This window comes from Vombatus ursinus, unplaced genomic scaffold (genome assembly GCF_900497805.2).
Source record: "Vombatus ursinus unplaced genomic scaffold, bare-nosed wombat genome assembly UNPS02000582.1, whole genome shotgun sequence".
NCBI lineage: Eukaryota > Metazoa > Chordata > Mammalia > Diprotodontia > Vombatidae > Vombatus > Vombatus ursinus.
In genome coordinates, this window is record NW_020940360.1 from 18,061,837 (window position 1) to 18,076,510 (window position 14,674).

Consider the following 14,674-nt stretch of genomic DNA (forward strand, 5'->3'; position numbering starts at 1 on the left):
ATTTCAAACTGCCTTTTGTATTATATCTTAAGTTAGATATCCTTTAAGCATCTCAAACTCAACATGGACAAAAGAGAACTCATAATCTTTCCACCAAACCTCTTTTTCCCAACTTTCCTAAAACCTTTGAGGATTCCATTCTTTTCTCATTTGCCTAAGCTTGCAACCTAATTGTCATTCTTGACTCCTCCCTTACACTTACCTCACTTGTCAAATCTTGATATTCAACCTTAACAATATCTCTAGAAAAACCATGCCCTCTTCTCTGTATTCGTATAATGAGCACAGTGGTACAAGCCCTAGTTGATCTCTCTCCCCACTCCAGTACATTCTCCACTTAGCTGACAAAATGATTTTCCTGAAGTACAGCTCTGAGCATGTCACCTTCCCCTGCTAAGTAAACTCCAGTGGCTCCTACTACCTCCAGGATTAGATATAGTATTTTAGATTATAGCTCTTTAGTATTTAAATTCCTTTAAAAACTTATCCTTTTTAAACTTCTTACACTTTACTTTATCTATGCAGTTTTACAATGCAGGTACATTGACCTTCTTGTTATTCTTTGCAAATCTTTCCATTTCCTGACTTTGTACTAGCTGATCCCCATACCTGAAATGCTCTCTCTGACTCTTGGGTTTCATGGCCCCCCTCAATTCTCAACTCAAACCCTACCTTCCACATGAGGTCTCTCCTACCCTTTCCCCATCCTAGTGCTAATGCCTTCCCGTTGAGATTGTCTTCATACACACACACACACACACACACAACACACACACACACACACATACATATATATATACATACAGATACTCACATATAAGTATGTATGTATATAGCCTTGGAGTATATATGGATATATAACTATCTTCATACTAATGTAGTATAGTCCCTCTCAAATTAAAGCACGAGTTCCTTGAGAGCAGGGAATTGTATTTACCTTTATTCCTATCTCTAGCACTATTTCTGTCACATTGTTAGAATTGATAAGTGCTTTTTGACTGATGCTACCATCTAAGGAAAGTCACTGCAAGTTTATAAAAGCCATGATTACCAGATTGGCAGCAAGGTGACAATTTTTGGATCCATACTAACTCTTCAACACTACATGCCAAATCATAGCAGTACTATTTCATGCTTTACCCATGAAAGGAAGGACCCCTCAGTGAAATCATAGGCCTTTAATGTATTCAGTTTAGAAAGAATCTGGCGGTAGTATGCAACAGACTAGTTTGGAAAATGGAGAGAATGAGAGTAAGAAAACAAGATATAAAGCAATCTCAATAACCCAGATATGTGGTGATAAGCCAGAATGGGTGACTTGCTGTTCTCTGTACATGAGATTCCATATCTCATCTCTTAGCATTTGTATAGGCTATCCCTCATGCCTACAATGGTCTCACTACTCAACTCTGTCCCTAGAAATGTTATCTTCTATAAAAAGACTTTCTGGATTCCCTCAGTTATCAGTGCTTATTCTGTGATTAGTCTGATTTTTTGTGTACATTTTAGGAAAGCTGAGTTGAATTTCTGGATATACGTATACACTAGAAATTTTTATTCATTCATTTTATTTCATGTATGTGTTATTCCTCTGCAACAGAAGATAAGTTTCTTGAGGGCAAGGGTTAGTTTCTCTTTTTCTTTGTATCACTGGCACCTTTCAAAGTACCTGGCACAGAGCAGGCACTTAATAAATGCTTGTTGAGTTGAATTGAATAAGGGTCTAAACCAGAGTAGCATCAATGGACTTGGAAAGAATTTGACAGAGATTCCAAAGAAAAAAATGTTGGAACTTTGTGACTATAGAAGGTGAGAGAAAGGGAACTATTAAAGATGGCCTGATTGACTGTTAACAGAAATGGGAAAAAAAAAAACTAAATGGAGAGTTGGTTTGGGGGGAAAGTTGATGAAGTCATTTTTAAGTTTATTGATGTTAATGGAATGGTGGCAAAAGTATTATGTTTCCTTCCATTTCTAGCAATTGTTGATGATCAGAAAGTGAAAATCTTGGAGAGATGTTTACTACATATTTAATTGGTTAGTGTTGGAAGTAGCGTAAGAGTGAAAGGATGAGGCCAAAGCCTCAGAGAGTTCCTTAATTCTTGTATTAGGTTAGGTATTTTTCTCTCTTCAGTGTACTTTCCCCACAATTTATCAACCTACTGATAAAAGAGCTGTTGGCTCAAAGTTATGAATGGGTAAGGAGAAAAACAAAATTAGACCTGATATTTATGCATTTTCCTGCTCCAAGAAATTGTATCCCCAGAAACTGTATATTTATTGCTTTGGAGTGAGGAATGTTCTTTGGGGACTCATAGCCAATCAGTGTTAAGTATCTTCAGTGAGAGTCCTGGAAAGATGCTAGAAGCAGTAAAGCAAAACAGGTGTGTTTCTAAATGCATGTTTGATATGTCTCTGGTTTCTAGGAAATGTGATCATAACTGTCTCCTCATTCTACCTTCCTGTGTTTTATTGTTGAACATTTGTCATCCATCTCCAAAAATCAGGCCAAAGACACCAGAGCCCCCTTTAGAGTTTGATTAATGAAGTGCACTTAGGAGACATACTACAACTTCAATTTTGGATTCCCTTACAGAATGCTTCTGCTTTCCACTAGTTGGAGACAGAATGAACTGCATGATTTTAAGCTGTGTTTACTTATTCAAGCCATAAAGTTTGACAGATGATGATCGAGGTTTTGAAAACCATTGTGACTAATCATGTTTCCTCTGTTTGATTAAGTTAATTGAAAACCAAGGTGGAAACTCTCTCTGGATGAATTTTTGTTTTATTATCTTCTTAAGATAATCAAAAAGTTATGTCATCCTGCTTTCTGCAAAATAATTCCTTTGATTTTTAGGCTGCCAGAACAGATTGCTCCACTGTTTATTATTACACACACAGGTAAGCAATCTGTTTTGGTGACCTAAATGGTCCCCATTTAGCCATTAAAAGAATTGGCAGAGCCTGGGAATCAGACTTTTGCTTTGATAATTGTATTACAATATTATATCAATTAAACCTTAGAACATGTGCTACCCACTTCAGGGACTCTTTCTATTGGGCTGGTAAAGCAAGTCAAGTTCTTGAGAGATAGATGTCATATAAGAACCAGAGTTTTTCTTCTCCATGAGGACTACTTATATACAAAGTTTTATATCCTGATTTAATTCAAATCATTAAGCATTTATCAATAGTTTACTATGGAAATCTGTGGGTGGTGGACCCAAGATGGCAGAGTAAAAGCAGGAACTCACTTGAACTCTCCCCCAAGCCCCTACAAATACCTGTAAAAATTACTCTGAACAAATTCTGGAGCAGCAGAATCCACAAAAAGACAGAGTGTAACAAATTTCCAGCCTAAGACAATTAGGATGATCTATGGGAAAGGTCTGTTGTACCAATGTGGGAGAGGAGGACAGTTCAATGTGGACTGGACCAGCACAGACTAGGCCCCAGTAAATAGGCTTCAGAGGATTAAATCCTGAAAGACATCCCACAAAGGAAAACTCCCAGGGGTATTATAGCCAAATCCCAGAGTTCCCAGGTCAAAGAGAAAATATAGCAAGCAGCCAGAAAGAAACAATTCAAGTATTGTGAAAACACAATCAGGATAACACAAGATTTAGCAACTTCTTCATTAAGGATCAGAGGGCTTGGAATATGATATTCTGGAGGTCAAAGAAACTAGGATTACAAACAAGAATCACCTACCCAGGAAGACTGAGTATAATCTATGAGGAGTAAAAATTGTCATGCAATGAGATAAAGAAATGTAATTCATTCTTAAGAAACCAGAGCTAAATAGAAAAATGGACTTTCAAACATAAGACTTGAGAAGTATGTAAAGGTAAACAGGAAAGAGAAATCATAAGGGACTTATTAACGTTGAACTGCTTACATTCCTACATGGAAAGATGATATGTGTAACTCATGAGACCTTCCTCATTATTAGAGTAGTTAGATGGAATATATATATATGTAGACAGAGGGCACAGGATTAATATGAAGGGATGATATCTAAAAAAGAAAATTAAGGGGTAAGAGAGGAATGTAATAGAAGGAGAAAGGGAGAAGTAGAATGGGGTAAATTATTTCACATAAAAGATGCAAGAAAAAGCTTTTACAGTGGAAAGGAAGAGGAAATAGGTGAGAAGGAATGAGTGAACTTTACTCTTATCGAATTTGGCTTAAGGAGGGAATAACATACACACTCAATTGGTTATGTAAATCTATCTTACCCTATAGGAAAGTATAGGGGAAGGGGATAAGAGAGGGAGGGTTAATAGAAGAGAGGGCAGATTGACAGAGGGGGTAATTAGAAGCAAATACTTTTGAGGAGGGACAGGGGAAAAGCAGAGAATAGAATAAACGGGGTGGAGGAACAGGGTAGGATGGAGGGAAACATAGTCTTTCACAACATGACAATCATGGAAGTGTTTTGGTGACTACACAGGTATTGAATTACTTGCATTCTCAGCGAGAGCAGGTGGGGAGGGAGGAAAGGAAAGAATTTGGAACTCAAGGTTTTAAAAATGGATATTGAAAACTGTTTTTACATGCAACTGGGAAATAAGATACATATGCAATGAGGTATAGAAATCTATCTTACCCTATAGGAAAATAGAAAGTGAAGGGGATAAGAGAAAGGGGGTGGTGATAGAAGGGAGAATAGATTGGGGGAAGGGGTAATCAAAATGCAAGCTGTCATGGGGAGGGGGAAAGGGAGAGATGGGGAGAAAATTTAGAACAAAATCTTGTGGAAGTGAATGTTGAAAACTAAAAATAAACAAATATATTTGAAAAAAGAAAAAAAATAGTTTCTTATGTCATACACATTGTTTTAGGTTATGGAGATATAAAGGCAAACATTAAATAGTCTTTGTCACCAGGGAGTTTATACTCTACTGAAGGGAATCCACACCTAGGCAAATAAGCAAATACAGAATAAATACAAGGTAATCTGGAGAGGAGCACTAAGAACTAGAGCAATTAGAAAAGGTCTACTATAGAAAAAAGCAGGTGAATTAAGCCTTGGTGGGAGCAAAGGATTTCAAGAAGTGACGGTGAGGAGAATGGACATCTAGGCATGAAGGCAACCTGTGCAAAAGCATGGAGGTAGGAAATAGAATTTCATGCATGAAAAACACCAGAGAATTCAGTTTGTTTGGTATATAGAGTGTATGCGAGACAGTATATAAAGTGGATAAGAGGCAGTAATGTGAAAAATGCTAAATTTTTTAAAGGGAAAGAAACATATCCAAATAAAAATTATTTGGCTGTTAACATTTGATGTTGAATTATATTGTTTCTTCTGAGCTCAGATTTGTAATAATTTAGGTTTTGGTTGTAGATTTAGAGATGAAAGGGATTTTTAAATACCATCTAGTTTAAACCCATTATTTTACAGGTTATATATTTGGGGTACAGAAGAATAAAGTAGCTTACCCAAGACTATATAAGGAGAAAATAAAAGGCATGGTTAGGATTTGAATCTAGATCTTCTGAATTCATTTGCCTGTGTTCATTAGTCTTGCAAACTTCTTTGAATTGGCTGAACAAGTTAAGTCTCCTCCACCCCTGGGTCAATTTAGTCATGCTGTTTTTTTTTTCTTTTTTTTTTAGCTATATTACCTTCTGATTCCTTGATAAAACAAAGAAACAAACAAAACTGGCAAGTATGTTGTCATAACCTATCATTAAGGAATTATCCAAATTATTTTGATTTTGATGATAGATGTTGGTCAAAAAGGAGAATCTGAGCAGAATCTACAATACCCCACTAGCTTTCTGGTCCTTATAATGTAACTGTTTAAGGTCAGATGGTCAGAAATCAGGATTGGGAGAGGAGAGATTTCATTTTCTTCCTCTTTGGGTTTATGAAGAGCCAACAGCATCTGACTTAGTAATAAGGATGGATGACCTAAGGTAAGAGGCTGAAATAGAATTTGCTCAAAGAGAGACTCTTGGACGGTACCTTTATAGATTGCAAGACAGAGGGAGGGCCTGTTTGTCTATTCACTTGAATGTTATTGTATGTTGAATATTACAGTAGACTATTTTATCATAGACTGCCCTGGTTGCATACAGCCTAATTCAGGAAAGTCAGAAATTTGTAAAGATATGCACAGATATGTGCAGATATTGAACTTTGGAGTTAAGTTAAAAAATAGAATAGTAAATTAGTAAAGTAAAATAGTAAAAATAGAATGGTAAATTTTTGACATGGGAGATACTTTATTGGAGGAAAACCTTTAAGACAAGGTTTCACTCTACCCGACTAAATATCTCTTTTATTGTCCTCAAAATGTGCAGTGGGATTCTCTAAATTGTTTTCATTGAGTATGTGATAGTAATTGCAAGATAGATCATGAAACAGTGCATGCAAAAGCATGCATGTTAGCATGTTAGCCTGCTAATGTTTTTACCAAGGATTCTCTCAATGTATGTGTGCATTATTTGTGTAAAATTTATGTAGATGGAAAAGTAGATGTATGGTTTGATTGTGTTTATTTTCTCTCAATTATATATATATTTTAAAAGTAATGATAAGGTATGATGTGTTTCCATGTCTTTTGTATTTCCCTTTCCTTCAGAAATCTTATATATTCATCCTTTAATGTCCTCATACCTGTGCTACCATAATCAAGTACTTTCTCTGTTTATACTTGATGTAGTCCAGAAGACTTACACAACTTTGTTATCTTTGGTGCCATTTCCATTGCTACAACTACATAGGCAGGAATTTCATGTTAGAATTCAAATGTACGTCCCTAATGTTATTGATGATGTTTGTTTTAAAAATCTTTTCAGATGTTTTCCACCTTTTTTGTTTGTTTGTTTCTTCTTCCAGTTTTAGCCCATGGGTTAACTTTTCTTGAGATACTCTGTAAATTAACTTTATTCTCCATTGTTTTTATCTGATTTATATAATCCCACTGATAATCTTCCTTATACATCTCCTTAAGGTTTTACAAATAAGCACATATTCTCAACCACTGTTACACTGGGCTGTTATATCATTCCAATTTGAAACAAACATCATTTCATGGGACGTTTGGTTATCTTGTACAGAAATGATCATAATTAGTCTTTGAGAATAATTATAGTATATGCATCAACATCTGGCACAGAATAAAAGATGAGGTAGCAAAATTTTATGAAGAACTTAATAAGATCCTGCAAAGTAAAGCAATATATACTTTGATTCTCAGTGATTCTTTTGCAACATAATGTTGAAAAATCAGTTTCAGGAGTGTGGAATAAGAAAAGCCAAAGCCTTACAAACTAGGGAAGGAAGCAAGCATTTATATAGCATCTACTATGTGCAAAGAACTATGATAAGCACTTTAAAAAATTATCTCATTTGAGGCTCACAAAAACCCTGCAAGATAGGTGCTGCTATTATCGCCATTTTGCAGTTGAGGGAACTGAGAGAGACAGCGGCTAACTAACTTTTCTAGGGTCACATGGCTAGTAAGTGACTGAATTGAAGTTTGAATTCAGGTCTTCCTGACTATAAGCCCAGCATTGTACTTTATCACACTGTACCACCTACTAGTATACCCAAGAAACCTGATAACTGCCTGCAGTGGTATTTAAGCTTTTTTGACCTTCCCATTGTAGTAATTGATTTATGTACGTTAAAAGTTTGTACAAAACTGTTCTAATTGGTATGGCCATCCTTTTCTACATCCATTTCCAGTTTTGAAGTGTTAATAATTTGCTTACTATGGTTATGTTTGAGTTGTTTTAATTATACAATCTATTTTCTTATTTTTATTCTCTTCAAGTTTTTTATTAATTTGTATCTCTCTGTTGTGTCCCAGTCCTCCCCTTCTCTGTATGATAACATATGACAATTTGGATTCACAAAAATCTCAGCAGTCTAAACCATTTGGTTGAAACTAGGGCAATGAAATTTATTAGGGGTTACTATTAAGTTGTATACTTAAAAGGAAAAAGAAATCAATTTCACTGGCACATGATGGGGGAGACATGAGTGGATGAATAGTTGAAAAGTACTGAGGATTTTAGTTGCATGACAAACTTAATATAATTCAACAATATGTTATAGAAGTTTGTTTTCTTTAAAACTGATGTTAACTTGTCTTTTAATAGTGACAGTGATAGTGATCAGAGAAATGGAGGTGTCATTTCACTTACTATGCTAAGATTATACTATATTTAGAGTACTGTGTTCACTTCTGGGAAAGTTATTTTAGCAAAGTCTTTGGAAAAATTAGAACATATTCAGGAGAAGTTGAACAATGTAATTATAAGAGCATGGACTATTCCATATGAAGATCATTATGGAATAAGTGAGTATGTTTATACTAAAACAGGGATTTATATCTGAAACATTGAGAAAAATAATATCAGACTTTAGATGGATTTTTTCTATTTGATTTCAAGGGGTAGAGGTAAAAAAAAAAAAGAGTAAAAATTAAAGAAAACAGATCTGAATCAAAGGTAAATATATTTTCCTAACTAGATCTTCCCAAAAGTAGAATAGAATACATCATAAAATAGTGAGTCTCCCTTCTCTACTCACTTGATGTTTCTGAATAAAGTTTGAATTGTTGTAAAAGTGATTCTTAATTAAATGAGTTGAGGTAGATGGCCTCACAAGTCACTTTGAACTCACAAATTTTATGATTCTCTGACATATTGATCTTGATTTGGTGATTGTATAACCCAAGTCCCCAAATCCATTAGTATGAGACTATTAGTGGTGGAGATCAATGGCTCATGCCTCTGTTAGGAAGAGGAGAAAACAAGGTTCTGCAGTCACTTTGGGTACTTCTGGCTTCACCTTTGAGAGAGAAGATAGAAGATGCCAGCCCTACCTCTGATTACTGAAATGAAAAGACACTGGGAAGAAGCCAGCATGAAAGGGAATTAGCAGTCTCTATCATGACCATATTCCCATCTTGCTAAATCAGACACTTTGGAGAACTGTCCTTGGGAGAGACCCAGAACTCTCTTTTGATTGAGCTGAGTCATTTTACTCCAAATGGGAGTGTTCCTTTACTACATATTTTCTAGTATATATTTACATTTCTGTGATTTCCATTTTGCTCTCAACTTAGATGAATGTATTTCTTTGCTACTTTCTATGTATATTCATTGTGGAATTAATATTTGGTGGAAAGGGATTCAAGCCTTGGATTTAAAGTTTGGGGTCTTTCCTAATTAATGAGAAGCAATCAGAAGTTAGCTTATACCTAAAAGACATACCGTCCTAGACTAATAATATTCAAAAGAACAGCTAGAAGTAATTATAGCCTAGTGCCCTCTCTCACTAAGGAGAGCAGGGTGGCCAAGCTTCTGGCCCCAACCTCCTGCTTCTCCTCCTAGAATGAATGAAAGTCTTACTTGTAGAAGATTTGGGAGCTGGGTAGAGAGAAGATGTCTATTCAGGCTCCTATCAGATTTGTCATATCAGTTTTCTATGAGAGCGTGCCAATATATTTTCAGGGATCCAGTTAATCATTTGTCACAAGGACAGTTCCCCACATGTAGCATGGAAGTATAGTTGTGTGGCTTGATGGAACATGTAGTTACATGTCTTACTTCCCATTGCCCTTGTGACAGGATACACAAGGAAGATGTTGGAGACTGTAAATGGGGAAGAAAAACAGGGATCACAGAGTACATTTATTATCTACATCTATGATGACAGACTAAATCCTGTGATGTAGAGTTAAAAGTAATCTTAGAGTCTAACTAATTCCCTCATTATACAAATAAGAAAACTGAAGCCTAGAGCAGGTAAGTGACTTGTTCAAGATCACTTAGGTAGTAAAAGTCAGAAGTGGGATTTGAACTTTGATTAGAATACTTTGATTCAAGTGCTAGAGTTCTTCCATTATACCATATTGCCCTCAGTTGATGGGAAGGTAAAGCAACAAAAAAGGGTTGGCAAGATGGTCTGCATACATGGCAATACAAGAGAATAGTTCATTTTCCTGAGGAGCAAACTTGGTGTTGGCAATTAGGGAAAAAAAAAAAAAACCTAGTTTGGGAAACATCTTTCTAGCTATTCCTAGGCCCCAGGCTTATGAGGGATCGTGAATAGGCTATGTAATGAAATTAATGACATAGTAGAGGGTTTTATAATGGTGTACAACAGAGTGGATAGATAAAATAATCCAGTAATAATACTATCTTGTGTTTATGTAGCATGTGAGAATATATAAAGCACTAGTGATTGAGGGATAGCAGGTAGCAAAGTGGGTAGAATGCTAGACTTGGAGTCAGGAAGACCTAAACTCAAACGTCTCAGACACTTACCTCACCAGCTGTGTGGTCCTGGCAATGTCGATTCACTTCTGTATGACCTGGTTTCCTCACCTGTAAAATATGGATAATAGAAATGAATTTACCAGGTTGTTTTGAGTTTAAAATGAGATAATATGTGTAAAAGACATTGCAAACCTTGAAGTTCCATATAAATGCAAGTTATTATAATTATTGTTATCATTACAACAATCCTAGAAGTATTATATCAAAATTTGGTTGCCTGGAGAAGTTCATCAGCATTGTATGTCAATTTCATGAAGGCATGCTTGTCTAGGTACTGAATAAGAGATGACGCTCTCACACTTTCCCAATCACCAATGGAGAGAAATAAAACTTTTTAGTATGATGTTTTTAGCTATGTTGTCAAATGCTTTCAATGAGGACGAACAAAGCGTCAAGGTCAGCTACCACTTTGACAATAAATTCTCAATTTGAAAAGGCTACAAGTTAAGACTAAAGTAAAGGGAGTGTTGGTGTATGATTTTTTTGTTTGTAGGTGATTGTGCACTCAAATGCAGCCTCTGAAGCTGAGATGCAACAAAGAACAGATTGCTTCTCTGCTACTTCTGATAATTTTGGCCTAACAATTAACACCAAGCAAACACAGGTGCTCCCTCAGCCAGCACCATACCATTCATATGTGGAACCATCGGTTACAGCAAATGGAGAAGTTTTGAATACTGTGGATAAGTTCATTTACCTTGGCAGTATACTTTCCAGGGACATACACATTGATAATGAGGTTGACACACACACTGCCAGAGCTCACTCAGAGTTTGGGAGGCTCCCAAGGAAAGTGTGGGAGAGAAGTATTAGACTGACTACCAAACTGAAGGTCTACAGGGCTGTTGTGCTGACCTTATTGCTGTATGTCTGTGAAACCTGGACAGTATACAACCGCATGCCAGGAATCTGAATTACTTCCATTTGAATTGTCTTAGGAAGATTCTGATGATGACCTGGCAGGATAAGATACCAGACACTGAGGTCCTTTCTTGAACTAAACTGCCAAACATTCAAACTCTACTGCAGAGAGCACCACTCCAATGGGCTAACCACATTGTTTGAATGCCAAATGTATGCTTGACTAAAAGACTAATTTATGGAGAACTCACTCAGGGCAAGCAATCACAGAGTGGTGAGAAAAAGCAATATAAGGACACTCTCAAGGTCTCTCTTAAGAACTTTGGAATTGGTGCAGCCGGAGTCTGGAGCAGCCACTGCCTGAGCAGAGCTGATCCTCCTATCCAAACCCAGCCCAGCCCTAGCCCGGACCCTGGCTACAAGTGCAACAACTGCCATGGAGGTGATCAACTTGGTTGAGCAGCCCATCAAGGTGGCAGAGTGGCAGCAGGCATACACCTACGACTCGGGCATCCACTCTGGGGCCACACCTGTGTGCCATCAGTCAGTGGTAAAGGTGATCTAGAATGCCAGATGGCATTGGCAAGGGTCCAGCAGGTGAGGGCATCCAGGTACCCTGAGATGATGGAGGACCGTTCTCTCCTATTGACCACCCAGATTGATGGACAGGCCACCAATGTGTAATGATTAGCCGAGCCCTCACAGCTATTAAAATCAGTCATTGTCCACTTCATCAACTACCAGGATGATGCTGAGCTGGCAACATGAGTCCTGCCTAAACTCACCAAGCTTCTCAATGATGAAGATCCAGTGGTGGTGAGAAAGGCAGCCATGATCATGAATCAGCTATCAAAGAAGAAAGCATCCCGGCAGGCGCTGATGGGCTCACCTCACCTAGTGGTCGTTGTTGTGCTCACCATGCAGAGTACCAGTGATCTAGACACCAGCATCCTGCACAATCTCTCTCACCACCATGAGGGGCTGCTTGCCATCTTCAAGTCAGGAGGCATCCTTGCTTTGGTCCGTATGCTTAGTTCTCCAGCGGAATCAGTCCTATTCTTTGCCATCACAACATTGTATAACCTGCTGCTGTATCAAGAGGGTGCCAAGATGGTTGTCCACCTGACTGATGGGCAACAGAAAATGGTGTTCCTCCTCAACAAGAACAACCCCAAATTCCTGTCTATTACCACTGATTGCCTGCAGCTACTTGCCTGTGGCAACCAGGAGAGTAAGTTCATCATCCTGGCCAATGGGGGCCCCCAGGCCCTGGTGCAGATTATGGGTAACTATAGTTATGAGAAGCTGCTCTGGAGCACATGCTCAAGGTGTTGTCTGTGTGCCCCAGCAGCAAGCCTGCCATTGTGGAGGTTGGTGGTATGCAGGGCCTGGGCAAACCCTTGGCAAGCAACAGCCCTTGCCTTGTGCAAAACTGTCTGTGGACCCTGGATAACGTCTCAAATGCAGCCACTAAGCAGGAGGGCCTAGAGAGTGTGTTGAAGGTCCTGGTCAACCAGCTGAGTGTGGATGATGTGAATGTGCTGACCTGAGCCACAGGCACCCTTTCCAACCTGACCTGGAACAACAGCAAGAACAAGACACTAGTGACACAGAATAGTGGCACGGAGGCACTGATCCATGACATACTGTGTGTGGGCAACAAAGACAACATCACCAAACCTTCTGTCTGTGCACTGCGTCATCTCACCAGCCGCCATCTGGAGGCCAAGATGGCCCAGAATTCTGTGTGCCTCAACTATGGCATCCCTGCCATTGTCAAGCTGCTCAAATAGCCCAACCAATGACCTTTGGTTAAGGCAACTATTGGATTAATCAGGAACCTGGCCTTGTATCCTGCCAACCATGCTCCCCTGCAAGAGGCAGTGGTCATTCCCCACCATGGTCAATTGTTAGTCAAGGCCCATCAGGATGCCCAGTGCCATGTGGCTGCAGGCGCAAAGTAGCCCTACACGGATGGGGTAAAGATGGAGGAAATTGTAGGCTTTACTGGTGCCCTGCACATCCTTGCCCAGGATCCCATGAACCACATGGAAATCTTCTGACTGAACAGCGTCCCTCTGTTTGTACAGCTCCTGTACTCATCGGTGGAGAACATTCAGCAGGTGGCAGCTATAGTACCGTGTGAGCTGACCCAGGACAGAGAGACTGCTGACTCCTCTGATGCTGAGGGGGCCTCAGCCCAGCTCATGGAGCTCTTGCACTACCGTAATGAGGGCACTGCAACCTATGCTGCTGCCATTCTATTCCATATCTCTGAGGACAAGAGCCCAGATTATCACAAACGTATTTCTGTGGAGCTCACAAATTCACTCTTCAAACATAACCTGGCTGCCTGGGAGGCTGCCCAGAGCATGATCCACATTAATGAACCTTACCAAGAGGACCTGGATGCCACATACCATTCCATGTACCTGAATGATGGACCCCTGGACCCTATGGAAATGCACATGGACATGAATGGGGACTACCCCATCGACACCTACAGTGATGGTCTCTGGCCCCCCCCGCCCTACTGCTGACCATATACTAGCCTAGTCCAGCTCCTCACTCATGGTATCATTCTTGATCCCTAACTGGTTAACTCCAGGTGAGGGACTGAGACAGAAAGTACCTGAACAGAGGACCAAACTGGGTGGCTGGGACTTCACTTGCCCACGCCCATAAGAAGTTGTCCTCTTTAGGGTTTTTATTAATTTTGAGTTCATATACATAGGTATAGATATCTATATCTATATCTATATCTATATCTATATCTATATCTATATCTATACCTATATACACCACCTCTCCATTACTCCACCTCAATGACTTGCCCCTGGTGCAATCTCTGAAGCACCTTTCCCCCTTTGCAAACTCTCACTGCAGGTAGTCTGGACCCTGGGGAAGCTTTGGTTTGTGCTGATGTCTGAATTTGGTTTTTCCAGTCCCCTTCTGATCCCCAGCCCAGCGTTTAGGACTCAAACTTCAGAAACTCAAAGTTTCTCTATTTCAAAGGACTCTGAAAAATAGAGGGACAGACCACATGAAATGAGCCCAGAGAGAGAAAGAAAGTTGTATCCCTCTGGGAGACTTTCTGCTTCTCTCTCCAGGATGCTGATTTGGCTTTTTAGCTGATAAGGAGAGCACAGTGCACAGCCCCTTCTCTCTTCCCACTTCTCCATGTAACCACTCTGATCCTGGAGAGTCAGACTCATACTCTTGACTGACTCTCTCTGGTGTATGGTGTGAGTTTCTTACCTCTTCCTGTTTCATTCTCCCCCACTGCTCTGCTTGGGAGTGGTAGGGGAAGCTGAGGAGAGCAATAACTGAGAGTTTGATTATAATCTCTGTAAGTTTTTGGTTATTGGGATTTTTTTTTTGGATAGACCAAAGCAAAGAATAAAAATAAAAAATGTAAAAAAAAAAACTTTGGAATTGATTGACATGGGAGACATTGGCACAGGCCACTAAGCATGGCATGCCCTCATCAGAGAAAGTGCTGTAC

General features: G+C 39.0%; 1 pseudogene; it reads left to right on the top strand.

Annotated features, from left to right (window-relative positions):
- The first annotated feature begins 11,605 nt into the window (after positions 1-11,605).
- On the top strand, positions 11,606-13,725 carry LOC114039143 (annotated as a pseudogene).
- Positions 13,726-14,674: the final 949 nt, after the last annotated feature.